We start from the raw sequence: 27,408 nt of genomic DNA on the forward strand, positions 1-27,408 counted from the left end.
AGCTCGGTGTTATTGAGGCGGGTGGGAGTGATTATACCTCCCCTTTGATTTTAGTTGAGGTACCAGGCAAGGAACCTCGTCCTTGCGTCGACTACCGCAGGCTTAATTCCATCACTAAGGATCAAATTTATCCGATCCCTAACATCGAGGAGCGCCTTGAGAAAGTTAGTGGCGCTCAGTTTATTTCCACCCTAGATCTTGTCAGGGTTTATTGGCAGGTTCCACTTACAGAAGAGGCTAGTAGGTATGCGGCGTTCATTTCACCAATGGGAACATTCCATCATAAAGTTTTGAGTTTTGGTTTGAAGAACGCGCCATACTGCTTTTCAAGCCTCATGGACAAAGTGTTGCGGGGACAGGAAGAATTCGCTTTACCGTATTTAGACGACATAGCGATATTCTCCGCATCCTGGTCTGAGCATATGGCACACTTGCGGGCAGTGCTAACCCGCCTGCGCGAAGCAGGCTTGACAGTCAAGGCTCCCAAGTGCCAGTTAGCACAGGCCGAGGTTGTCTAACTCGGTCACGTGATTGGATGGGGTCGTCGCCGCCCCTCTGAAATAAAGGTGGCCGCTGTGCGAGACTTACCGCAACCGCGCACGAAGACCGATATTCGGTCGTTCTTAGGTGTCGTCGGCTACTATCAGAGGTACATCCCCAGGTACTCTGATATCGCGGCTCCCCTGACGGATGCTCTAAGAAAAACAGAGCCCCAAACAGTCGTGTGGCATGAGACAAGGGAAAGAGCTTTTAGCGCCCTCAAGAGCGCCCTAACAAGCCAGCCTGTGCTACGATCGCCAGACTACACAAAAGGGTTCGTTTTTCAGTGCGATGCTAGTGAGCGAGGCATGGGCGTTGTACTGTGCCAACGGGAAAATGGAAAAGTGGAACACCCCATCCTGTATTCTAGTCGTAAGCTGACCAGTCGTGAGCAGGCATACGGCGCCACCGAGAAAGAGTGTGCGTGTCTCGTGTGGGCAGTTCAGAAATTGTCATGCTACCTAGCCGGCTCAAGGTTTATCATTGAGACGGATCACTGCCCTCTCCAATGACTGCAGACCATCTCTTCCAAAAATGGTCGCCTCCTGCGCTGGAGGCTCGCTTTGCAACAATATTCCTTTGCGGTGCGTTACAAAAAGGGGAGTCTCAACGGTAACGCCGATGGCTTAAGTCGAGGCCCCTAACGTAGGCATCAGCCTCAAAGTTGTTTCTTACTGATGTTTTTCTTCCTGAGGCAGGATTTTTAACATATTGCTTTTGTTTAGTGTTTCAAAGTCATGACGTGCTTTCTAGTGCAATTTTCCAATTTGTGGACACGTTCTGAGTGCTGCTAGACCACTGTAAGAAACTAGGCAGTAGTATAAAAGGGGAAAGAGCCTGGCATGGCTTAGTGAGGGTTGTGTCGTGCTTGCTGACTGAGTGGTTGAGTTTCGGCGTAGTTCTAATGCTTGCTGGGAACGAGGAAAAAAATGGTAACTCTCCCGAAGTCACTTTGCAGTGTCCTGTGTGAACCTAAACGTGAGAATGAGGCCTTGTCTGTGCGCTGCACTCAAGAAACGCTGAGGGACGACCGACTTCGGTTATGAGCATCATCGAGCCACATCCTTTCGGACAGCGGATGCAGTCCCCTGACCATCGGGATCTCCTTCTCCCGGCGGGGCGGTCTGTTACGTTTCGCCTCCGATGTGTGGTATAGCCGACGCAGATGAAACGGACGCCAGGGCTTCGTTCACAGCGGCGGACATTTTGGCCAGTTCAGCGCTGCCGCAGCGCTTCCTGCCAAGCACGTCCAGGCATGTTTCAATGCCACGTGTCTTCGTGTGTGTATGCATGTTGGTGCCCACGCTTGTCAAAGCGCGGCAGCCGGGGAGAGGAGCTCCCCAACTGTGTAGCGAGGAGGTCGGACCGGCGCCGGCCCGGCGGATACGTCACTTCTTGTCACAACGTGTTCGGTGCGCCGCCGTCACGGGCGCCTCTTTCATAGCCGTTCCTTCTTGCCCTCCACTCCGAGAGTATAAAAGCAGCTGCCCCCGGACGCCAAGACAGGCTTCGAATTCTTCCGTCGAGTGACGTGCTCTCCCCTCTCTCCACTTCGGTCGACCTGACCAGCCGCTCTGTTGCGATGCTATAATAAACAAGTTGTTCTGTTAGCAGTCGACTCATCCTTTGCCAGGACCTTCGGATGCTTCCAGCTGTGCCCTAGGCTGCCAGGCCAACGCTACCCTTGGGGTTTGCGGCCCATTTGCAACAGTAGGTGATGCCGCAACATGCTGCCTCAGACCATCCATCCTTATCAAATGCCAGAGTGGCATCATTGTACACCTCCAGGTGGTGCCACCACCTTTAAAGTGATCATGTGACCTTGTATCCAATCTAGTACATTGAAAAGGAATCTGAAGATATCCAGCCAGAGCAGAAGGAAATGCCTCATCTTCTAGGAGTGCGGGGTTTCAAACTTGATGGGAGTATTAACTGCAGTACAGATCAGCAAGAGGTAGGAACGCTGTTGTCGCAGGTGTAGGTAACATTACGAGACAAAGTTGACATAGGCAGACTGCTAGATTGCAAAGCATATGTCATACCCTGACTAGCTCATGCAGGCTAGGTGCCTATTTGCCGCCACTTTCATTCAAAAGGAATTTCATTAGCGATCATCATCATGATGTCGTCTGCTTCAGCTAAAGGCACTGCTGTGTTCTAATGGATGCATGTATGGTTGCACTGTACATATTCACGTGCTTGTAATGCTCCAATTGCTTTAAATTTTCTCTTTGTTAATTTTGTCGCCACACATTTCTTTATTACCACTTGCACACTGCGCCCTTGGTTTTCAATTTGTTTAATATTTGTACCACAATTCTATCATTTCAGACTGTATGTCTAAGTCATAGTGGTTTTATGTATTGTTTTGCCGTATATTTTTCTGCTTGATATCAGGTGAACAGTACATCATTTATGCCATGATTGTACTGACGTCACCAGCATTGTCAGTGCATGTTATGATGTACAAAACATGTACAGACTTCAAAAGAATTTTGTTATATTGAAACTATATTGAAATTTTGCAGAGATTTTTCACGGTAAAAAAAGCTGTTTTTAAGAATGATGATAGTAACTGTAGGGGTTTCGTTTTGTTTATGCACCTCATTGCAATTGTTCTAAAAATTTTCTGATATCACCTGATTTCGAAAGATCTGTGAGAGAGCTTTGAGTGTTCATCACTGTTTTTATTTTTACAGCAAGTATAGAATTGTCATTGATCTCAATTGTTTTTTGAAGATGGCAGTAAGGAGCAGAGACTGATTTTGTGTAGCAGATGTTCTAGTCTAGATTAGAAGGAAGAGCTTAAGCCAGGCAGGTCATGTGATCTGTTGTGCAGATAACCTGTGTGTTACTAATGTAATAGGACTGATGCTGAGGGAAGGGAAATTCAGGAGTGGGTGGCAGATTATTAGCTGGTGTGATAAGATTATGAAAGTTTGCCGATGTAGAATGGGGTCAGCTGACACCACACATACGTAAGTGGAGATCACTGGGAGACGTCTCAGTCTTGCAATGTGCATAGGCTGATGATAGTTATGAGGATGATGGCTTTCTAAGTAGCACTGCCCTTTCATGCTTTTCCAACATCCTTATCAGCTTGCAGGTCAGTTTCGAGGCAGCCACCTGTTCACATCCTTGATACGAGAAGCAGTGATGAATGTGTGCCGTTTTTGCAGGAGCATCTGCTGTACATGCACACGACTAAATGTCACTACCACACACACATATGAGTGAGCAGCCCGCTGAATTCTATTTTAAGAGGCACAAAAGTGCAGCCTGAAGGCACATGCACTCATGTGGCTGTGGGTGCTGGCCCTTTGCTGATGTCAGTTCTGTCCCGTTGGATTCATTCAGCATGAGCTGCTCACTGACCATCTGCAGGATATCCCAGACGGACTTGTTCTTGGCCAAATTGGTTTGCTATTCTTGGCACAAAGTTTGGAGCATGAAGCAGGAAAGACACGGACAGTTGGTGGTTGGCGCTTCTGTCTTTCCTGTTCCCCTGCTCCATGCTCCGCAATTTGCACCAACAACAACATGTATAGTACACCTGTGGGATGAACACGTCATGGTGCTGGCCTTTAGGTGTGCTACTGCTGGGGCGGTTTCCTCACGTGACAGAATCTGTGGTGTGCCCCCAAGGAGTGCAGCTGTTCCCATGGCATCCGTGGCCGCTATCGGTGTGCTTGCACCAGAGCATCCACTTTCATCGCCATCCACCAGCTGAATGTGAACGATGCATTCTTGAGCCCTACTTGCTATTTTTAGTTGTTTTTCAAGCCCCTGCTTTGATATTGTACCAGTCAGCCAAGCGGATTTGATGAAAGAACTTTGAGCTTAGGCAAACTTCCTGTAAAGGTATTAGCTTCACACCACTTGTTGGTTGAGTGCAAGGGTCTTCAGTGGCGACATTTTTGGGAACAGACCAGCTCAGCTGTGGACCCTTTCAACAAGAGCGGTGTTCTAGCTTGGGCCATTTCGACACCTACTGTATTTACATGAATCAAACGTCCAATTTTTTTCCAAAAGAACAAGTGAAAAAATTGCATTACCATATCGCCATCGGCATTTCAAAATGGCCACCTAGTACGCGGTTTGAGCCTAACTGCCATAGCTTCATTCATGGGCTGCAGTACGTGTGCATAGGCAATACTTCCTTTGGCTTAAGTTAGTGCACCGTCCGTCTTCCCATTTCCTGCGTTTGCTCTATCAGCATGGAAGTGCCGACTGCAAGGACATGCTGAGTTCGTCACGATGCCGCAATTAAAATTAAAGCGATCACTTGTGTGCAGACGGACGCAAATCAAGTCATATCACGGGCTTTCGGATTTCCCAAAACTTGCGTGCGGAACTGGCTCAAACAGGAGAGGCGTGCTACACTGGTGGCTGCTACGTACGGCGCGGCCACGCAGCCCTTGTTTTGAAAGCGACCTGTGACAAAATCTACGCATCTAGGCACACCGCGCTGTGTTCTCGTAGCTTAGTTCACTTTGAAGTGAGAGGCCGCACAAAGGTCAATTCCCTCGCTCCTGCTTCCGCACTTCCTCGCTCCAGCGTTTTGATAAAGAGTTTCCACAGTCATTGAGAGACATGTTCATGTTTGCTTGTGCGCACGTGACAACATGCTTGTTTATTTAGCTAGTAAGCAAATGTTTAAAAGTTTATACGGATGATAAAACTATCATCCTTACTTTTCGTATCATCGCCATCATCATCATCTTTATCATCATCAGCCTGGTTATGCCCACTGCAGGGGAAAGGCCTCTCCCATATTTCTCCAACAACCCCGGTCATGTACTAATTGTGGCCATGTCGTCCCTGCAAACTTCTTAATCTCATCCGCCCACCTAACTTTCTGCCGCCCCCTGCTGCGCTTCCCTTCCCTTGGAATCCAGTCCGTAACTCTTAATGACCATCGGTTATCTTCCCTCCTCATTACATGTCCTGCCCGTGCCCCATTTCTTTTTCTTGATTTCAACTAAGATGTCATTAACTCACGTTTGTTCCCTAACCCAATCTGCTCTTTTCTTATCCCTTAACGTTACACCCATCATTCTTCTTTCCATAGCTCGTTGCGTCGTCCTCAATTTCAGTAGAACCCTTTTCGTAAGTCTCCAGGTTTCTGCCCCGTACGTGAGTACTGGTAAGACACAGCTGTTATACACTTTTCTCTTGAGGGATAATGGCAACCTGCTGTTCATGATCTGAGAATGCCTCCCAAAAGCACCCCAACCCATTCTTATTCTTCTGATTATTTCAGTCTCATGATCTGGATCCGCGGTCACTACCTGCCCTAAGTAGATGTATTCCCTTACCACTTCCAGTGCCTCGTTACCTATATGAATATACCTCCTATATGAATACAACTTTTCGTATAACTGTCTACTAATTTGCTACCGTAATCGATGCTTCACCTTTAAGGCTAAACTGTGACTTTCTTTATTTATCGCAACTTTAGTGCATTGGGAGTAAATCTTTGTTTTTTCCAAATGAGAGAAAGTTGTATTTCTGTATGAAAGAAAGGTGTGCTGTACTCTAAAGGACTTTTCTTTTTTTTAGGTCATGGCAAATGCATTACAATCAAAAGTGTTTTTTTTTTTCAGTTGCGGAAAATGGGTGCGTGTTACAATCAAGGGCGCATTAGAATTGAGTAAATATTGACACGTGTACTTATCTTTATCGGGCGACCACGTTTAGCCGCCTAACAAATGTTATCGCGTAGCGCAGGACGCACCTGCATGTATCAGAAGTTTCTGGAAAGTTATCGATGCTTCTATCCGCTGTCTGTTGTCGCCGAACCTTGTGTTATCTGATTTCATCGCCTGACTCGAATGGTGTAGAACTTTGTGGAAGGCATGCGGGTCCCAACGATTAGACTCGAACATTCGATGACTGCTGTATAAAAGCCGACAGGCTTGACTTGCTGATCAAATTTTCGCCGATCGCCGACCGTGTTCGCCGCTATCGTTGAGCCGTAAGTGTAGCCTGTTTTTGTGGGCACAGGTTCGCCCAATAAAATCCAGTTTTGTCTTTCACAGTATTGCTACTGTGTTCTTCAACGTCACCACCACGTGACAATATGGTACTGCCAGATTAGAGAAGGATCCACTCACAGCTGGACATGTTGGCTTCAATACACTACACTGGCTTGAGAAAATGTGACAGCAGAAAGCAGGGGTGTCGCCAAGTGGCGTGTGTGTGAGGTGTCATACCCGACCTTGCGTAAAACAAACATATTCCCAAAGATGATGGTTCCAGAATGTGATGGCAGCATAGGCTATTGATAATGTGGTGTAGACTGTTGGCACTTATCTGAGAACAACACAGATAGATGAAGCAACCATGGCATCCATGGTTGAAGCAACCATGAAGCATCCATGGGATTTCGCAAAAGTTTCATGCACAAACCAAAGTATGATTATTGATGGGTACCAATTTTCCCTGCTTTCAGTTCTTATGCTACAAAGAAAACCCCTCTGAAGAAAAAAAAAAAGCTGTGGTTGCGGAAAGCTTCTTGCAGTATAAAAACAAACCACGAACGTACCACTCTTCCAGGCAGTTATACCCTTTTAGGTAACCACAAAGCCAGTAGATCACAGTGCAACTGAGGGACCTCAGAACAGCACTTAGGCTACATTCAGTTCTGGTCAATTTTTGCACAAGGATGAAGTTTTCTTCAATTGCAGAGCTTCCTTACATGGAAGTGCAAATGGGTTTTCTTTTTGTTCTTGCGGTACATTGTGGTGCAGGCAAGTGTAGCCAATATTATAACTGTATTACCCTTCTTATTGCCTGCCACCTTGTATGTGTTGCAAACAACGTCAGTTGTTTTTGTGCCATAAAGCCCGCATAAACATTCATCTCTTTCTTGCGAGTGTAGTTGATATTGGGGCTAAAGCATGCTGGTGCTATGTCAAAGATAATGTGCACTGGAAAATCCAAGTTATGTGGATGATACAGCATTTTTATGCTGCCTCCTGCATACCATTGATCCAGAGACTGGGTACACCAAGTTGTGTGGAAAGTTTGCTGATGAGTGCCATTGGGTGTGATACTAAGAAGATAAGTATGGTGCTGCAGGTAGTTCAACTACCACCAGGAGAGTATGCATTTGGGCTGGTTGGTTCATGATTACGAGCAATAAAAAACAGTGCTAAACGACAGGACGAGTGAAGGGACACAGACAACAGCGCTGACTAACAACCAAAGTGTCTTTATACTTTTAGTCAGCATATATATGCTCCGCCGCTATCTGAAACCACAGAATTGGGCATGCGCAGGGGGATTACAATTAATGCGATAGGAAGGCAATCTCCTTCGGAAGGAGAGAAATGGAGGGAAGGCTTACACATGCTTCGCCGCTAACATGAATGTGGAAAGCTTCGGAAATAAGGCATGCACGGTCATCGCGGTATTTTGACAGGTAGGTCACATCTTTGAAAGACGGCTTGCAGCTGCATTCATTGCAATGCAGTGATAACTGACTATCTTTTGCTTGTTTTTGAATTTTGTTTGAGTGCTCGCGCATGCGGTCATTGATGCACCGCCCCGTTTGGCAGATATAAAACGCTTGCATGAAAGGGGATCTTATACACCACACAGTCACAACAGTCACTAACAAACCTCTGTCTATGCTGCTTTTTACAACTCTTTTTGTGGTTCTTGGTTACCCGATTGACTTGATGGCACAGGCTACCTAACTTATTTTTGGCAGTGAACAGCAACCTGACGCCTGCCCTGCTGACAACCTTTTTGAGATTGTGCGCAACCTGGTGCACATATGGTATAACCGCAACCATTTGCCGTGAGCAATTCTCAGATTGAGCATCTGCCAACTGCTTTCCTTTAAGGCTCATTGCGAGGCTTTCAGCAATGCTGGTCAAAAGCAGTACCGGGAAACCTGCGAGCTTCAGCCTGGCTACTTGCTTTTCGAAGCTTACATCCACTTGGTGGTCACAAGACCAGATGAGGGCCGCCTTAATGCAAGATCTTGCAATACCGCGCTTGACTACCTTTGAGTGCGCGAACGAAAAGGGGAGAAGGCTCTTGTGAGACCGTGGAGTGTAACCCCAACATACGTGATTGCTTGAGAACGATAGCTCCAAGTCTAAGAAAGGAAGCTTGTCGTCTGATGGATGCTCCGTGGTCAATTCAAAGGAATCTAAAACTATGCGGAACAGGTCAAATATTATAGCAGCAGCAGGCTGCGCGTCAGTAGTGTTAGTATTGTAAAAAATTAAAAAGTCATCGACGTATTGCATCACCTTTACAGTGCTTGTCTGGCTGAGCTTAGTTACAAGATTGCGGTCGTAGCTGGCTAATAAAATGTCACTAAGAACAGGGGCTACACATGAACCGATGCACACACCTTCCTTCTTTATAAAAAGCTTATCCTCCATGGAAACGAAAGTGGAAAGCATATAAAACCTTAAAAGCTCTAAAAAGTTGTCGACGTTGATACCACATGCATTTTGAAACCTAAGAACGCCATATTTGTCAATGCAATGGCCGACTTCAATGCATACATCTTCTTGAGGCAAGGAGTAATATAAGTCCTTGATGTCCACGGAAAAGGCTCGGACAGCCTTTGGACATTCCTCACGGAGAAAGTGGAAACAGTACCTGGCGTCTTTATGAGGAAGGGGTCATCTATGTCAAGGAGGCACAAAAACCTTGTGCCTCCTATTGAGATTGCCTTCCTATCGCATTAATTGCAATCCCCCTTGCGCATGCCCAATTCTGTTGATTCTGTGGTTTGAGATAGCGGCGGAGCATATATATGCTGACTGAAAGAATAAAGACACTTTGGTTGTTAGTCAGTGCTGTTGTCTGTGTCCCTTCACTCGTCCTTGTCGTTTAGCGCTGTTTTTTATTGCTCGTTACCACCAGGAGTTATGGGCCGTGCATAGTATTTTTGTACAATTTGGTATCACTTCATTAGTAAATCACGTTATGCTTTCTTTTAATGACCTCTTTGTTATGTACTAGCATCGCAACATATCTTTGCAGCTGTTAGCTGTTTAGTTTGCACAATGAATTCATTTTATCACAAGGTCTTGAGCACTTTAAAAAGGCATTTGAGAAAAACAGTAAACCATGTTGAGACTGACAATGTACTCTTGCAAAACTGTATAACTGCTTATTTTATGGCATTGGGTTGGCTATTAAAAGTGAAAGCGAAAATCTGTTTCTGAATTCGGCACTGGAACTGCAGGGCTGTTATGTCAGTATGATGTCACGGATTTCAAAGGATTTGCTTGTATTTTGGTCATTGTGGCTTAGTAAAGTTGGTGAAACTTTCCAGGTGCAGTCATTGGCTCATTTAGAACATAATGTAGTCCATCTCTGCCGATAACACATTAACTAGGTCTGAGCAGATGTTGCCAGCATCCATGGTGTCATGGCAAGCTGGTATGTGAACTTCAAGGCGGTCTCGCTGCCGGTCTTTTGTTTTTGCATCTTTTCTGGCTCACGAAATGTCTTGTAGTAAGAGTGGCTTTTTTGGTATTGTGGAAGAGTAATTTACCAATACAGCTGAAATAATCTTTCTCTTTAGTGTCCCTTTAATATGTCTCAACATTTTGTAATATGTGTGCCACTACATTTAAATGAATATTTAATGTTACACAAATTCTGGGTAAAAAATCTTGTCGTCATAAAGAATCGTTTTTATTTTCAGTAACTGTACATTGTAAATGGGAGAACTGGTGCAAAGGAACAGTGCTTAAGAACTGGACAAGGGAGGTGCAGTGTTTGTTGTCTCTGTTTTTAAGTGCTGTTCCTTCGCAAAGGCATGCACCAACCGACCCAGGGCAGACGGCAAAATTGAATTGAGAAATGAGGCTAACCACTATCAGAAAATTAATTCCCAATAAAAAAAAAATATCCAGATGGTTACTCAAAGTCAGAAAGACATGGCTTCGTGTAGCATGCATCATTCACAGATAAATGAGAAAAAAAAAAGCTAGGATGAATCGAGACAGCCTTTTGTTATGCCGATCCTCTTTTCCATGTGAGGCCGTTTGCGCATTTCTTGAGGAATAAGCCCTGTATGGCCACTGCAGACCATTTCAAGGCTTGGTTCGTGGTAGCTTGTCACTACCGGACACCTGCTCTTCATACCCTCTACACTACACAGCTGTCACATGGTGAGGGCCTATTTCCCATGAGCCTGTGTTTTATGTTTCTTATTCTTTATAACTATTCTTCAGAATTGCCGTGTCACATTCCCTCAAGTGTCACATTCCCTCAAGTGTCACATTCCCTCAAAGTAAATTTTTTTCCTTCCATGCCATCATCTTATAATAGCTGAGCAGCTACAGTCATACTGTGCGACAAGACTGAACACAAGGTGAGAAAGAAAACAGATGAGCACTTACTTGATACTGAAATCATTGATAAAATGTAAATGTCTGCGCTCACCCTTTCCTGTCTTGTCACACAGTTTGTGTCATTGCATCCGCACCAACTCGCCTGGACGTCAGTCTTGTGAGCCAGACTGACACAGTGCACTGATGTCGCCCTGCCTGCGCAGGCACGCTGTCGGCACCAGGCTTTCCAGCAACAAGGGCAGCAGCACGCCACCAGCCCACCATCGGTGCAGCACCCTTGGTCCCAGCGTGCCTGAAAAGCTCGGAGCACACATGCTTGTGTCACGCATTGCTTCACCGGGATTTCTCAATTTCCTCCTGTGTGTTCTGAGGTTGTTACACAAGCCTTAGTGTGAGCTGTTCAGCAAACTCTGCACTCATGTGTTTCATGTAGACATTTCTATTCTTTACACCATGACTTTGCAACATAAGCAGTCACAGGAAACTGTGATGCATTTTTGTACTGATAAAGGTCAAGTCAAGCCCACTTATAATTTATCCCGGTTTTAACCAATGCTCAGTACTTATGAACCAAGATAGCATGGCAGTCATAATTTTAATGTGACCTGTGGCTGTGCTTCTCGGACAGAACGGACATGTGTGGCTCCTTTAGAGAGAATGTGGAAGTATGTCTCGGTCATCAGGTTGTTTAGCAAGTTAGTAAAAGTGTTTCCAGGGTTTCTAATGATGCTTCAGTTTTGCCCTCACTGGCAGGGCAGGATCGCGTTATTGTGGATATGTTTAGCTTTAAAAGCTTTTCCAGTATAGCCTGTTGATTACCAGTGTAATTCCATTGGTTTTTGTTCTTCATATGTGATTCTTGATTCTCAGTTAGGTCTTTCTGGTGCAGTGTTTTTATAAGGTTTGCGTGTGTTATGTCTGGTTGGATGGTTCAATGCAAAATGCAATTGCAACATGTAAGCTAACTTGAAACAAGTGTTAGATGCATATTACTCTTTGGGAAAGCACCTGTAAGTGCAGTAAATCATCCTGGTAAACTGGAGTACTATGTACAGAGGAGTGCTCATTAATATCTGTACACTTGGCTCCCAGAAATGGGAGGCAGCCAACATATTTCTATATAATGCACCAAGCAGATCTCTGTGTCCAGTTTCATGCATACCAGAATATCTGCAGAAAATTTAAACCATGCTGCTTTGCCATATAGTTTGTATGGATTGTACTTATCCACACTGTTGTACCCGCTTCATTTTACTGGACAGATAGGGTTAGTGTGCAGCTATATGCTTCCATTCTTTTTTTCCTATTTGGTAGTCTGCATCAAAGGATAGCAAAGACATTCTCATTAGTGTTAACCTTTGAAAAACACACGGCTTGAACACTGTATGCGCAATTTTTTACTATACACGTCACGCTGCTTTAGTTCAATAATCCCTTTGTGCTTTATCGCAACAATTTCAAGACAATCATTATTTTCTCTGGTAGTGGCTGCAAAATCTTCCAATAAATAACTTGTGGTGCCACCATTTCGGACCACTATCGTCCCTGCAAAGGGACGACAGTGGTATGTGTTTCATGGCAGGGATGACAGCCACGGTGCACAGGCATGCCTTTTGGATGCACTGCTCCATACCACCTGGGGCGCGATTTGTTCTGTTCAGAGGTGCAAAGCAAGAGGCCCACTGGAGGCGTGCACCAACTGTTGCAAGCACCATAATGTTGTACATGTGGCATGGCGAAAATATCCTTGTGACTACCTTCTTTGAGCCACCTGTGCCTGGCATATATGTCTCTGAGGAATGCCCTGAGGATGAAGTGGGAGTCATTTTAGAGGGCTAATGCAGCCCTTAGGTGAGGGAAGATGTATTCCAATGCAAGAGCGGGGTGGTGTGCACAAGTTGGCATTGTCAAAGTAAGGACAGCTGATTTTCAGTGTGCTTGTCGAAGTTAACATTTTTGAAATTAATTTTTCTTAAAGTGCCCAAGAACAGCATTACGCCTTAATATTGGTGCACTTGTGTTACATAAAGAAGATAGAACTGAAAAACAAAACAGAATATTGCCACGTGCATTTATTTCGGCTTGTAGCGACGCGACCGGCGTCGCTTGACGCGTTTCGATCATGGACGCGAAATGTATAAATACAGGACCACCGCTTGCGCTGGTCTCAGTCCGACGAACGCCCCGGACGCGCTTGCTGCTTTCGCTATCACTGCGTTGTTCGCTTGATTTAGGGCACAAGTTTGCCCATTAAACTCTCTTTACATCTAACACTGATCTGCCTGCGTGCCAGGTAGCTCACCGTCACCTACGTGACATTTTGGTGGAGGTGCTTATGCTCCGGACACCCCCTCAAAGCCGGGACACCAGCCCAAGTGCATCTGGAGCTGGCGATGCGGAAGACAGCTCCAGAGAAGACAAGAAGGAAGAAACCCGGAGCAGCCGCCGACTACGACGACTGCCGGCTGAATTGGGACCACTACCTGCCCCTGGTCGCCGTGTGAACCACCGCTCGACGTAACCAATGCAAGCCGCCACTACAGCTGCGCCGCTCATCGTCCAGTAGCCACGAGTACCTCCGCTATTTAGCGGCTCCACTTGCGAAGATGTACAAGATTGGCTGGAATGTTACGAACGAGTTGCAACCTTCAACAAGTGGTCTGACAAAGACAAACTTCGGAACGTCTTCTTCTCTCTCGAAGACTCTGCTAGAACATGGTACGAGAACCAGGAGCTGACCCTTACAACGTGGGAGGCTTTCAAGAGGCACTTATCTGCAGCTTTCGCAAGCACTCTGCTCAAAGAACGCGCTGAGGCCTTGCTTCAAACTCGCCAGCAGCATCCAAACGAGTCCGTAACCGTCTTTGCGGAAGAAATGCAAAAGCTCTTCCACCACGGGGACGCCAACATGACTGAATACAAGAAGCTTCAGTACCTTATGAGGGCCGTCAAGGAGCAACTTTTCGTCGCTCTCATTCGCAACCCGCCGAGGACCGTCGCCGAATGGATTAGCGAAGCGGCCACTATAGAGAAGACGCTCGAGCTTCGTGCAAAGCAATACGACCGCAACTTACGCGCTCCTCTGTCAGACTGCGATGACTCCCGAAGTACCTCCGCAGTGGCCCTTCGAGATACCATCTGTGCCATCATGCGCGACGAGCTACGCAAGTTGCTACCGGGTGTGCAACCACAAATATCCTCGCTCGCCGACATTGTAATGGACGAGGTACAACAAGCGCTGGGCACACTCGGTCCTGCCAAAATGGCGCCAACCATATTGCCACCTTGCCAGGAGCCATGCGTTTCAACTTACGCCGCAGCTCTGCAAAGCCAAGCGAGGCCAACCAGCTGGCGACGGGAAACGTACGTGCCACCACAATGCAGCCAAGCCTACCCGCCACCGCCGCATCCGCAGCATGCCATCCGCTCAAACACGTTTCGGCAAACCACCACGAGGAAGACTGACATCTGGAGAACCCCAGATCGACGACTGCTTTGTTTTCACTGTAGTGAAGCCGGCCACCTCCTACGAGAATGCCCCTACCGTCAGATGGCCCTCCGCGGGTACAACATCGATGCCTCATGACCTCTTCCTGGCCAACGGCCTCGAGAAATTGAAGCCTATCTTCGAGCGACCGAAGATGCTGCACCACGTCGCTTCAGGTCCCTGTCACCCTACCCACGCCGTTCGTCTTCGCCGTACCAAGGGTACGCGAGGGAGAGGTCACCGAGCCCTTGTAGGGGAAACTAAAGCCAGCGACGTCAGGAGGTGACGCCACTCTCAAGCGAAGACCAAAAAACCCTCCTACAACCATGACGCGTTCCACCGCCTCGACGCATTCCGACAACACGACGCAACCCGACGCAGCGACACCACAAAACACGAAACCCCGACCTGACACCACAAATACAATGGCGCAGCTGAAGGCCACAACAGCACCTTGCCATGAAGCTTCCACCCGACGCAGCCGTGACCGTGCGAAGCGACAGACCGCACAGTCGGTGACCGCCCGACATCGAACGCAAACACCAAGTGCAAACTTACAAGTTACCCTAGATGAACATCCAGTGGTTGCACTCGTCGACACTGGGGTCGTCTACTCTGTCGTTAGTGGACGATTTTTATCACAACTCAAGAAGGTCAAAATCGCATGGGAAGGTCCTCAAATACGCACAGCAGGAAGCCACCTCATAACCCCGATGGGACGATGCACTGCGCGAGTAGCTGTTCACGGTCTCACCTACCCTGTGAACTTCATCATCCTACAGCACTGCTCTCGCGACGTAATCCTCGGGATGGACTTCCTGAACGAAAACGGCGCGGTGATTGACCTGCAGACGAAAACCATAACACTGACGACAAAACGGTCAGAAAGAATGCAAAGCAATCATTATCATCGCGCCGCGTTCACCATCCTCGACAATCAAGTGAGCCTCCCGCCAAATGCTGGCATCATGGCACTCGTCGAAACAGATGTGTTCTCAAGTGGCGATGCGATTGTCGAAGCAAACTTGCAGCTGCTTCTGGATCGCCAAATTTGCATCGCACGCGGTGTCGTCCATTTCCGTAAAGGCAGAGCGGCTGTACGAATAACCAATTTCAGCACGGAACACAAGCACCTCAACAGGGGTACTACGGTTGCTTTCTTGGAAGAGTTCGCTGAAATAAGCAACGCATTAGTGCTCTCCGAGTCATCCCATGAGGCGTCGTTAACGGTGACTGATGAGGTTAACTTCGACATTAACCCCGCTCTGCCTCAACAAAAGCAAGAAAAGCTACGTCGCCTTCTTCTGCGATATTCCGAATGTTTTTCAAAGTCGTCGAGGATCCGGCAAACGCACATAGTGAAGCATCGCATTATAACCGATGAATCGATTCGTCCCGTCCGCCGAAGTCCCTACTGCGTTTCAGCGCGAGAACGTGAAACAATCAAGGCACAAGTTGAAGAAATGCTTTGCTACGACGTCATTCAGCCGTCCAAGAGCCCGTGGTCTTCACCCGTGGTACTTGTAAAGAAGAAAGACGGTACCCTACGATTTTGCGTCGATTATAGGCGTCTCAAGAGCGTCACGAAAAAAGACGTCTACCCGCTTCTGAGAATCGACGACACGTTAGATCGACTGTGCGGTGCCAAGTATTTTTCGTCGATGGACCTCCGGAGCGGCTACTGGCAGATTGAGATCAATGAGAGGGACCGTGAGAAGACTGCTTTCATCACGCCGGACGGTCTTTACGAATTTAAAGTCATGCCATTCGGACTATGCTCAGCACCGGTGACATTTCAGCGTGTCATGGACACCGTGCTGTCTGGGCTGAAATGGCAGATATGCCTCGTATATCTCGACGACGTAGTCGTTTTCGCATCCACCTTCGACGAGCACCTTAATTGGCTGGAGACCGTGCTAGAGGCAATTAGGGTGTCGGGACTCACTCTGAAACCAGAGAAATGTCGTTTTGCATACGAGGAGCTCCTGTTCCTCGGTCACATAGTTAATCGCGAAGGCATGCGTCCAGACTCCAAAAAGACGGCAGCCATAGAAAGTTTCCCGATACCCAGTGAAAAGAAAGCTGTCCGTAGATTTTTGGGGCTCTGTGCATATTACAGGCATTTTGTCCGCGATTCCTCTCGAATCGCAGAGCCTCTCACTCGCCTTACGAAAGCCGACGCGCAGTTCACATGAAAGAAGCCCCAAGAAGACGCTTTTCGCGAACTTGACGCTTGCAGTCACCGCCAGTACTCAGCCATTTCGACGAGAGCGCTGACACCGAGATCCACACGGATGCAAGCAGCATAGGACTCGGTGCTGTGTTGATTCAAAAGAAGAACGGCCTGGAGCGAGCCATCGCCTACGCGAGCAGATCCCTGTCGAAAGCCGAATTGAACTATTCGACGACCGAAAAGGAATGCCTTGCTGTCGTTTGGGCGGTCACAAAATTTCAGCCGTATCTTTACGGGAAGCACTTCAAGGTTGTCAGTGACCACTACGCTCTGTGCTGGCTCGCTAACCTGAAAGACCCGTCAGGTCGCCTCGCTCATTGGAGCTTGCGACTACAGGAGTTCGACATCACCGTCGTGTATAAGTCAGGCCGAAAGCACGCAGACGCCGACTGCCTTTCGAGAGCCCCTGTTGAATCTGCCCCGCCCTGCGACACTGACGACGATGCCTTCCTTGGGCCCATAAGCTCTAACACCTTCGCACAAGATCAACGTGCCGATCCTGATCAATATCTCGAAGGGAAGACCGATTCAGTGCCAAAGGCATTCAAATGCGTGCTTTCATCGCTGTGCCTGCACGACAGTGTGCTTGTGAAAAAGAACTTCATGCCGTACAAAGCAGCATATCTACTCGTCGTGCCATTCAAGCTAAGGCAAGAGATTTTAGAAGCGTCTCACGATGAGCCGACAGCAGGGCATCTGGGATTCACTCGAACTCTCAGAAGAATTCAAGAAAAGTACTACTGGCCAGGCCTGAATGCAGACGTCGCACGCTACGTCTAAACCTGCCGAGATTGCCAACGTCGGAAAATACCGCCTACAAGGCCAGCCGGCCTCCTGCAACCAATCGAGCCACCATGAAAACCATTCCAGCAGATAGGCATGGATCTGCTTGGCCCCTTCTCGACGTCGTCTTGCGGGAACAGGTGGATAGTGGTTGCAATAGACTATCTGACGGGCTATGCCAAGACAGCGGAGTTAGCATCGGGAAATGCAATCGAGGTCGCCAGATTCTTCATAAAGAACATCGTTCTCCGTCATGGTGCACCTGAGGTCCTTATTATGGACAGAGGTACGGCATTCACTGCTGAACTTACGCAACAGATTCTGCACTTGAGCCACACGAGCTATCGGCGCACTACAGCTTACCACCCACAGACAAACGGCCTTACGGAGCGTTTAAATAAAACCCTCGCCGACATGCTGGCCATGTATGTCGACGTCGGGCACAAGACTTGGGGCGAAGTCCTTCCGTACGTGACTTTCGCCTACAACACCGCGCCACAGGAGACAATGCAGATGACGCCATTCGAGCTTGTCTTCGGTCGCCAAGTCGCCACGATGCTTGATGCAATGTTGCCTCATGTTGAAGACGACAACATCCATGCAGACGTTGCCGGCTTCCTTCAACGTGCCGAGGAAGCTCGCCAGCTAGCCTGAATGTGTATTAAAGAGCAGCAAAACGTCGACGCCCGACTCTACAACCTACGACGATGAGACCAAGATTACGCACTTGGTGACCGCGTTATAGCGTGGACACCGATTCGTCGCCGCGGGCTTAGTGAGAAGCTCCTGCGCCATTACTTCGGGCCCTACAAGATAACTCGACTTGGACCGCTGGTCTACGAGATTGTGCCCGATGGAGCGACGCACTCACAGCGACGTTGCGCGAAACCTGAGATGGTGCACGTCGCGCGCCTCGAAAAGTTTTTTGAGCGTTAGCGGACTAACAGATATTCTTTTTTTTTCTCGTTTTCCATTGTTGATTGCATGCTTACAAGTTTCTTGTTTTCTTTAGCCTCGGGGCAATGCTTTTTTTTTTCACAGGGGGGTAATGCCACGTGCGTTTATTTCGGCTTGTAGCGACACGAGCTACGCAGCTCGTGTCGCTGCGACGCAAGCGGCATCGCTTGACGCGTTTCAATCGTGAACGCGAAACGTATAAATACAGGACCAGCGCTTGTCCTGGTCTCAGTCCGACGAACGCCCCAGACGCGCTTGCTGCTTTCGCCGTCACCGCATTGTTCGTTTGATTTAGGGCACAAGTTGCCCATTAAACTCTCTTTACGTCTAACGCCGACGCAGTGTCCCTTTCTGTCTGCCTGCGTGCCAGGTAGCTCACCGTCACCTACGTGACAATATCTTAAACAATGGTAATACAAAGTGCAACAAAACATTGAATTTTTTCAGTTGGCAAGTGTACGTTTATTCAGCCATTGAATTATTCAGAGACTGAAGTCAGATAATGGGCAAATAGTAGAACTGAATATATAGAGATCAACATGTCCTTTAAGTTGGTGTACGTAGAGACACTTGCGGCGAAAAAAAAAAAGAATGGCAGCCTGCGTTTTTTTTTACAAATTTTGCACTCTCTAAAATATCGTTTTGTCAAACAGTTTACACCATGTTTTTCTGAGGCATGCTTTCTAAAAGTGAAGCACACAGTCTTACTTTCAATCATCTTGTCACGCAGTCTGTAGTGTCTCGCATAGAATAAAATGGTGCTAATGAACCATATTGTGTCATTGTACTGTTACCACTGTTCAAGCTTAAATTGACCTGCAAAGCATTGAACTAGCCAAAAATAAATAGTTTCATAAAATGTATTCATGCTCTGTGTTCACTAATGTAAGCATGAGACAAGGAAGTTGTTCACTTTTTCTACCAACTGTGTTTCACAGCTTTTATCGTGTTCACCTTAGCTGCCGATCATGAGCCAACTTGTCCTGACATAGGTTGCACCAACTTGTAATTTTCACGCATGAATAATAATACACATTGTCTTTTTAAAATTATTTTCAGTAAGAGCAGTCAAGCGTTATAGGCATTCTTGTTATCAATGTCTTTAGACAAGAATAAAAAAGAAAGTACCTGTTAAAAAAATTACTTCTCATCAATTATTTCGATATTTCTCAGGGCGCTTAAGGGGTTCAATGTGCAGTGTCCTTGGCACATTGTGCGTTTGCTTCATACATTCATGAGTATTGACTTCAGTTGCTTGGACCAGAATTCTTTGGATTTGGCTGAGGAGTTAACTTTATTTTCCCCAGTTATTCCTCTTTCCTTCTGCAACAGTAGTGATGCCCATTGTTGCGTGTACATGTGCTTTTGTGTGTTGATTGTTACCATGTGAGTTCCTCGATGGCTGGAGAGTTTTTCTGCTATTTGTGATTGTACTGTGTGCATCTGCCTCCTTTGAATCTCGAATTGCTTGAAACTTTCTTTTTGGCAAGTTTATCGCCGTACATTTCTGAATGAAGCTCTCAGATTGTGCTTGGATTTTAGACTTGTTTTATGTCTGCGCCACAAATTTCTCATTTTACAATGTATGTCAAGGTCATAGTGGTTGCATGTATTGCTTTGTAGTGTGTTTTTTTATTGATTTTAGATGAACACTACATGAAATGACATGAAAGATAGCAATGAATTTTTCCTGAAGTGCTTAAATATGTTTGCTTAGAACAATCTCTTTACATTTCACCCTAAATAATGTGCTCCATTCTTTAATATATGGTGTGACCTGTTGCAGTGAAAAAAGTAAATGAATATTGCAGGGATTCCCGATATCAAAAAGTTGTCTTTGAAAATTATGGTAGTAAATGAAAGAGTTTCATTTTGTTTATGCATTTCATCGTAATAGTTTCAACAATTCTTGCCTATTGCATGATTTTCCAGAGGACAGTGTGTTCAGCTTTGACAGCGCTTCAGTGTTTTTTCACTGCACATATAGAATTGGTGATATTAGCATTTCAGTGATGTGTTAGGATTTCAGCATAGTGTCTGTGTGCTCCTTCCTAACCTATCCTGTCTTCTAGCACTGGTTTTCTGTGATCATGAACCAACTGGCCTGCTAGTCAATTCTTGCCGGGGTTTCGGTTGGTTTAGGAGGACAGCAGTAACAGCAGGGTGAACTCGTGTGTAACTGATATTAGGACCTTAAGTGGCTCGTTGAAATGGCTCACACCTGAAAAAAGTGCCGTCTAGTCCGGTGAAGCAAAAGATGTCATCATCAGGAATGGCTCATGCCCCCGCTGAACATGAATGAACAAAAAAAAGAAAGAGCGAAGGAACAAAAGAAAGAAAGAGAGAACTTCTAGGTAGTGCATTAGGTGCTCGCATGTGCCGTTGAAGTGGTCGACCTACTGCACCATATGTTTACTTCACACTGTGGCTCGTTGTGCCTTGCTAGAAGTCTGACCCCTCCGATCGTCTAACTTAATGCCATGCCTTCACATGTTACAGGAGTGTAACATGCTGCCGAACTTTATTATAGTTGAGATTAAAAGGGAGGGCTGGGGGGGGGGGGGAACCGGGCAGATCACCTAATCTGTTAAACACATACCCTGTGTAAGAGGATGGATGCTGAAGAAAAGGAAAGTGGCACAAGGTTGGCTGATGAGTCGCGTAAAGTTGCAAGATAAGGCCTGGAGTCAGCTGACACAGGTCACAAGTATCTGGAGATCACTAGCAGAGGCTTTCTTCTTTCAGTGGGTGCCAAAATAGGCTGACAGTGATTAGTTATAATGGTGATCATGGTGGCAGGTCTCGTCGGTGACTTGGGTGGCACTTTCATGTTTTGCCAATGCGTGTACCTCTCTCCCTTGCTTGCAGGTGTGGTTCACGTTGGCGACCAATCCTCAAGCCGAGGAGCCTTGGCAGCACCACTTCCGCTGAACGTGCAGCGCTACCAGTGCAATATCTGCAGCTACTCAACTATTTACAAGCAAGCACTGAATCGTCACCAGCGTGTCCACACGGGCGAGCGGCCATATCAGTGCGAGTTATGCCCCAGGACGTTTGCACAGAAGTGCAACATGAAGTTGCACCTGCGGCGGCACGGTGCTTGTCCCTACCGGTGCCGGTTCTGCAACCGAATTTTCAGGTATGGTGAGCAGCTCCACGAGCACCTGCAACAGGAGCATGCAGCCAGCTTTTAAGTGCTGCTCGGATGGCTTCCTCGGGCGACATCAGTGCTCCTGTTCCCCGTGTGGATGGCAACGCCAGATCCAGCTCCTGTTGTTGTCTCGATCATAGCATTTGTGCCCGCCACCATTTTTCCTGCATTGACGCAGACCCGTTGACGACCGCCTTAAGAAGTGCCTGTGAATGGTGCATTCATTGGCTTCCATACGCATGCTTTTGGTCTGTTTACATGTGCGCTTGCTTTGTTACACACACTGCATGGCCAGTACCTTCCTGTTGGAAGCACCACATGTGGCTTGGCGTCCCACAGGTTTTCAGGTAGCGAGGTAGCGGGCATCTAGCATTTAATAAAGGAAGCACACATAAGGTTCATGGCTATCGTTGTGGGACTCGGTGTGAACTCCTAAGTGTGTGAAAATTTCTTTAGCCTGCTAGAAAACGTTTTACACATAACAAAAGACTTCCTCGTAATCAGGCTTGTCTGTATGCGTGTCCTTGATTGGCCAACATTTCTTGGAAGGTTAGTCTGATTGGAGACATGCATCTTGTGTACTGGGCTAGTATCACAATTTTGACTAAATGGATATGCATTCAGCAGTGATAGCTCTTGATTCCTCAATTTCAACATGTGTGCTAACATTGTCAGATAAGGGGCCGGTCTGGAAAATTTTGTTACTAATTATCTTTATTGGCATTCATCACACAGTTTGCTGTGTTCACCACTGCTGTGAATTTTGGCGAGCAATATTTCTTGCCTTGATTCGCCAATTTTCAAAAATTTGAAAAAGCTGTCACTGAAATTTTTGAAAATGGAACTATAACAGCACAGCAACACAGGCCCATATTAAGGGGCCACACACACACAGCTTTGGCTTGCAACAATATGCTAGACTTATTGCAGATATTGAAATGTATAAACACCACAGAAGTAATAAAATTGAATAAACAGCACATACACTATGGAGGTACAAAAGAGGGGTTACAAAATAAAAGATGAAATTGTGGAAACAATGCATGCACCTAGTAGTCGTGCCAGACAGGTGACCTTGCTATATGCGCAGTGCTGCAGACAGCGCTAGCTGTCTGCAGCCTTATGGATGAGGAACGCTTCGTCTAGCCCGTCACTGACTGCACTTGGTGACAATTTTGCACTTCTGGAACGGCAGACAGCACAAGCATGTGGAACAGTGAGCTGCCAAATAGCTGCTCACTGTCCCTTTAATGTCTTGTGTTCTCACGCTCTCATAGTTCCGTTTACAAAAATACCATACAAGCCAGCCCAAATCGCAAATATCCCAAAGTTTGTTACTAAAACGCCTGGTAAATGCTACATTTGTTTGAAATTCTCAATATGTTCTAGCATCTGTTTATCCTAATACATGTTAAAACATGCAGTATATGTAGTACGTACTAGGATATGTATTAACCGTCAGTATTGTCACATTTGCTTAAGAATAGGTAGAAAGTATTTTCTAGGCACTGCTCTTTCTGTCCTTCATCGCAGCCAAATTTTAAAAAATTTCAATTTCATTTGCACTAAATACAGTACATCACAATGAGCTATTAGCCCCGAGATCCTTGAGTGGCGCCCTCTTGCGTGTGACGTCAGGGGGGGGGGGGATTCTACTGCCGCGCCGTGGGTGCACTCACTACGTGACGGCGACTTGAAGTTGTCGGCTGATGTGCTCTGCTCAAGTATTGGAAATGTGACTCTGCAGGTATATTCCAGGACACTATTCCCCATGAAATCGAGCAGAGTCGCAGTTGTCACCACGCTTAGGGTGGATTGCTCCTGCCATCGTCTGCTAGTCATCAGTGTGTACATGTGTGTATATGGTGGTGGTTTGTTGTCATTGCAGTTTCATTGTCGTGGCGCAGTCATAATGATTTGTTGGCTCTTTTTTGACGACGAATTGCAGCAGTTGGCCACCTACTGGGTCTCCGTGGTAGTACCGTGTTTGGTCGCTTGCTCCATTGGCCACAGACATTCCAATTTTGTTGCTGCCTAGCGGGCTTAGCACATCACGGAAGATGGTTGATGCCATTCTTAGGAAACTACATAGTCGCTGCGGTGCATTAATGCATGTGCTGCTTTAGCGGCATTTCAGCAAAATGCCATCTGAAGCGTCCGATACAAGGGTGAACAAAATTAATGGGCAAAACAAAGCCATGTGGTCTTGTGCTGCAGTGCTGAATTTCGCAGGGAAATTTTATGTAAGCTTGATTGCTTTCACCTTGACACAGCTCGCCCCTGCATGTTAGTTGGCTTGGCATAACCATTTTTTTTGTTGCTCCTGCCATGGGTAGTAAGCACATTGCATGGCCAAGGTTCGTGTTATCACATAACAAAAACAAATGGCAACCTTTGCTTAGACCACAGTTTTCAAAATATTTTGTTCTGTAAATGCATCGTACATATTTAAAACAAACACAAGAAAATTGATATGCTTGAGTTTGCTGGTACTTGACCGAACAAGTAGCTCAAGCACTAAACACACACCCCATTAGCACACAATAAACACACACACAAAAGCGCAATAAAGTGCTCATAGGCTTTCTGGCGTTTTCTTTCTTTCTATAACATAATATTTTTGTAGTGCTGATACAGTGATGTTCTCGAAGTCGTTTTCGGTAGTCATAAAGTGTGTTGAACAGATATGGTCTTATGCTAACCTAAAAAAATTAAAATTTTTTGTGTTAGACTGCCGTGAAACTAATGTTCAAGATAAACTGCTTGTAAGTAAAAGTATTATATTTTTCTTGTTAAAAAAAGTGTCGTATATACAACACCAGGTGAATAGAATTATGTGTGAAAGCAAAAACTTGCATTCAACTACAATACCGTACCACTTAGTACGCACGAAATTTTATGAATGAGCCCTGCAATCATGCTTCATTTCCAGACATGTGTAGACTCTCATCTACACATTCAGCGCGATGTGTTATGACTGAGTCACGAGTTTTAGGGCATTCCCTGCCTGCAAGGGCTGTTGTCATCGCAAAAGAAATTTATTTAGATAAAAAAATGAAATCCTGGGGTTTTACATGCAAAAAAGCATGTATGTGTGTGAGCTGTGCCATAGTGGAGAACTTCAGAATAATTTTGACCTCCTAGTTTCTTCAACGTGCATCTAACTATAACTATACACGAGCATATTTGCATTTCGCACCCATTGAAGTGTGGCTATGGTCAAATCAGTGACCTCGAACTTGGCAGCACAACGCCATAGTCACTGGGCTAACACATCGGCTGGTTACATAGAAGGTACATTAAATATTTAATGTTTGTTCTCCTCCTAATGCTCGCATTAATAAATCTAACACTAGTAAAAAATACAAATAGTAATAGGACAGCGCTCTGCTAAGCGAGTAAACAATCTGAGCACGAGCAAACGAATGAAAATGAAGCTATTTTAGTAGGAGCATAGCAGACGACGAAACCCGAGTCCCCCGTCCGACGTCACCGGAGTGCCATTCACAGCGGCGCCATCGGTCATGCATGAGGCTAATATACTACTTGAAAAGAGGTCCCCTGACACTGCCCTTAGCTGTTGTGTGGATGTGTGCAATAGAGTATTAAAAAAAAAGGAAGATGGGTGAACTTGTGCTGGAAGCCTGTCCACCTCCATTTGATTGAGTTTGCTCTGTTAGCGTTGTCCTATCACTGGGACACCTAATGGCATTTTTTTCCTGTTTGTCTCACTGTCCACATTATTATCTTCCTACGTTGCCTTAGGTGAGCGTCATTCAGTCTTTCATCTCCTGTGCAGTCGTGTGCAGTATGAGCTGCAACACGGTGCCCATGCTCAAAACGCTGCCAACATACGAATATTTGCATAACTAAACCTCTTTACAATTACTGGTATTGATGCATCAGCATTCTTAGGGTACTTCATGCACTTTTCAGAGGCTGAGTATGTTTGTATGTATCTAACAGTTTTCCCTTCAACTTGGGTCACTGAGTATGCGTACATATGTGCCACTCTTCAGCGAACCTCTTTCACGCCAACATGGATGACTATAGATGCGAGACTATGTAGGTACCACCATTCTGTGAAACTCTGGCGCCAGCTTGGAGTAGTGGGTGTGTTCCGATGGGTCTGTGCTTGTCTTCAATGAACGTCTTTGATGCCAACTTGGGTAACTATGTATGTGCCACTGGGAATGTGCCGCTCCAGAATGGCGAAAAAATGTTTAAAGAAAATTTCTCTGATGCGGGGACAAATCGAATCCACACCCCAAGGCCTTATAGCAGGATGCACTGGTTCTTCGTGGATGGCAGCTTGGGTCACTGAGCATGTGCCACTGGGGGTTGCGGCAAGCGAAGGAGCCACACACTCGGCTGTGGAACGCACTCGGAGACGAGAAGTCTGCACCCCTTGTGTCCGAGACCAGACCACACTAGGTGGTGCCTCGAAAGAAGTGGAGCCCGGCTGCCGCATGACGCGCACGCACAGGTGCACCATGCATTTCAGAGACCACACATAGGCTTTGTGTTGGTGCTGCCAGATAGTGACGAGTGCTCTTAGGGAAGTGCAAAAGAGGAATCGTGCTGTAGTGCATGCCTTATACATAACTCGTTTTGACGGTGGCGATACGTTGTGTTGCTATATTGATTCAATGCTAAAAATGTTATTGGCGACACAAAATTTTTTATTGCACCAATTTTTCGTATGATGGCTCTGCCATGCAGTCTTGGGGCCCTTTTAAACATGTGGATTGTGTTGCTATAGTGCTCACTCACTTACTTGTGAAGAGACTGGCCTACTCTATATGCTTGTGTTAACCTAAAGATTTAGGTAAACTGTGCAAAAAGCATTACTGCATTGTAAGGATGTTTTATTGCTCTGAAACATGCGGCCCTATGTGTCTGATAAGAATAAAGATGCTGTAATTTCTCTGCTTCGTGATTGGTGCCACAGCTTTTATAGCCTGCGTTTAAGCGTGAGTGTAACTTGCAGCTGCTATTAAGAACTTTGTGGCAGATTGAAAATGCGAATTTTGAACAAGAAACATGCTCTAAAATTTGGGAGCTCTATCGGTGTACTGTCAGCGTTCTATAACTTTTGCTGACGTAGGGATTGTACTGGGCTTAAGGACATGTACAGGGCCTACAGCTGGCTTTCTGTCGCTGATTTTGATGTGGCACCAGGTTTTGTACCAATTGCAAAGGTTCACACTTGAGAAAGTGTAAGCACATTTTATTGTGCTTTCAACCATCCTTATGTGTATCCTTATATCCTTCAACCAACCTCAGTTATGGAATACCAACACGCCCTAACCTACGCTCTTTCACGATGTGCTACCATGTTTCAGGTTGTGTCGTGCATAATGTTTATTATGAGTGTCATGCCATCGTGTTTTGCTTTTGTACTGGTATTCTGTTTACTTCAGGTTTTGCTTTTTGTTTGCTTAGCTGTTGGGTGGTAATGTTTGGTGTTTGTCGTTGCTGATGCTAATACTTTTAACATATATACAGTGCTGTTTTTCCACGGTATTTCTGTGGTATTGCACACGATGAGCTGAGCCACTATTTAATTTTATTCCTTGCATTTATATTATGTTATATGCTCTCTGTATGAGTACCCAAAATAACTAGTGGGTGTCAACAGTGTTCTTGTGTTGTGTTAGCACATGTTACTACTGGGCCCATCAAGCTGCTTTGGTTATTCTAACCCCCTGTGTGAACTGCGACATCGAATATGCACTAACTGTGTCACAGTGTATGTTGTTTTGAATTTAGTTGCATTTGTGGTGATGTTTCTGATTGTGTGCACGATAAAATGATTTCATATGACACCTGTAAGAACATGATAGAAAAATTAATGTTGTGAGAGTGTGTATGGTCTGCAGCTTTGCGGTGTTCATCAAGGTGCACCTTTGCTTTTATGCGT

The 27,408-nt window shown here is 46.1% G+C and overlaps 1 protein-coding gene across 2 annotated transcripts in view; it reads left to right on the forward strand.

Moving 5' to 3' along the window:
- The window catches only part of LOC142558253 (uncharacterized), a 69,981-nt gene that overhangs the window by 17,416 nt on the left and 25,157 nt on the right, over positions 1–27,408 (forward strand). The window contains exons 2-3 of one of the 2 annotated variants that reach the window (XM_075670416.1): positions 11,078–11,245; positions 21,203–21,473. The gene's annotated coding sequence lies outside the window, so the exon portion shown is untranslated. The remainder of the gene's footprint in view (positions 1–11,077; positions 11,246–21,202; positions 21,474–27,408) is intronic. The other variant, XM_075670415.1, reaches the window with a different exon arrangement.

This window comes from Dermacentor variabilis, chromosome 9 (assembly GCF_050947875.1).
Source record: "Dermacentor variabilis isolate Ectoservices chromosome 9, ASM5094787v1, whole genome shotgun sequence".
Taxonomy (NCBI): Eukaryota; Metazoa; Arthropoda; class Arachnida; order Ixodida; family Ixodidae; genus Dermacentor; species Dermacentor variabilis.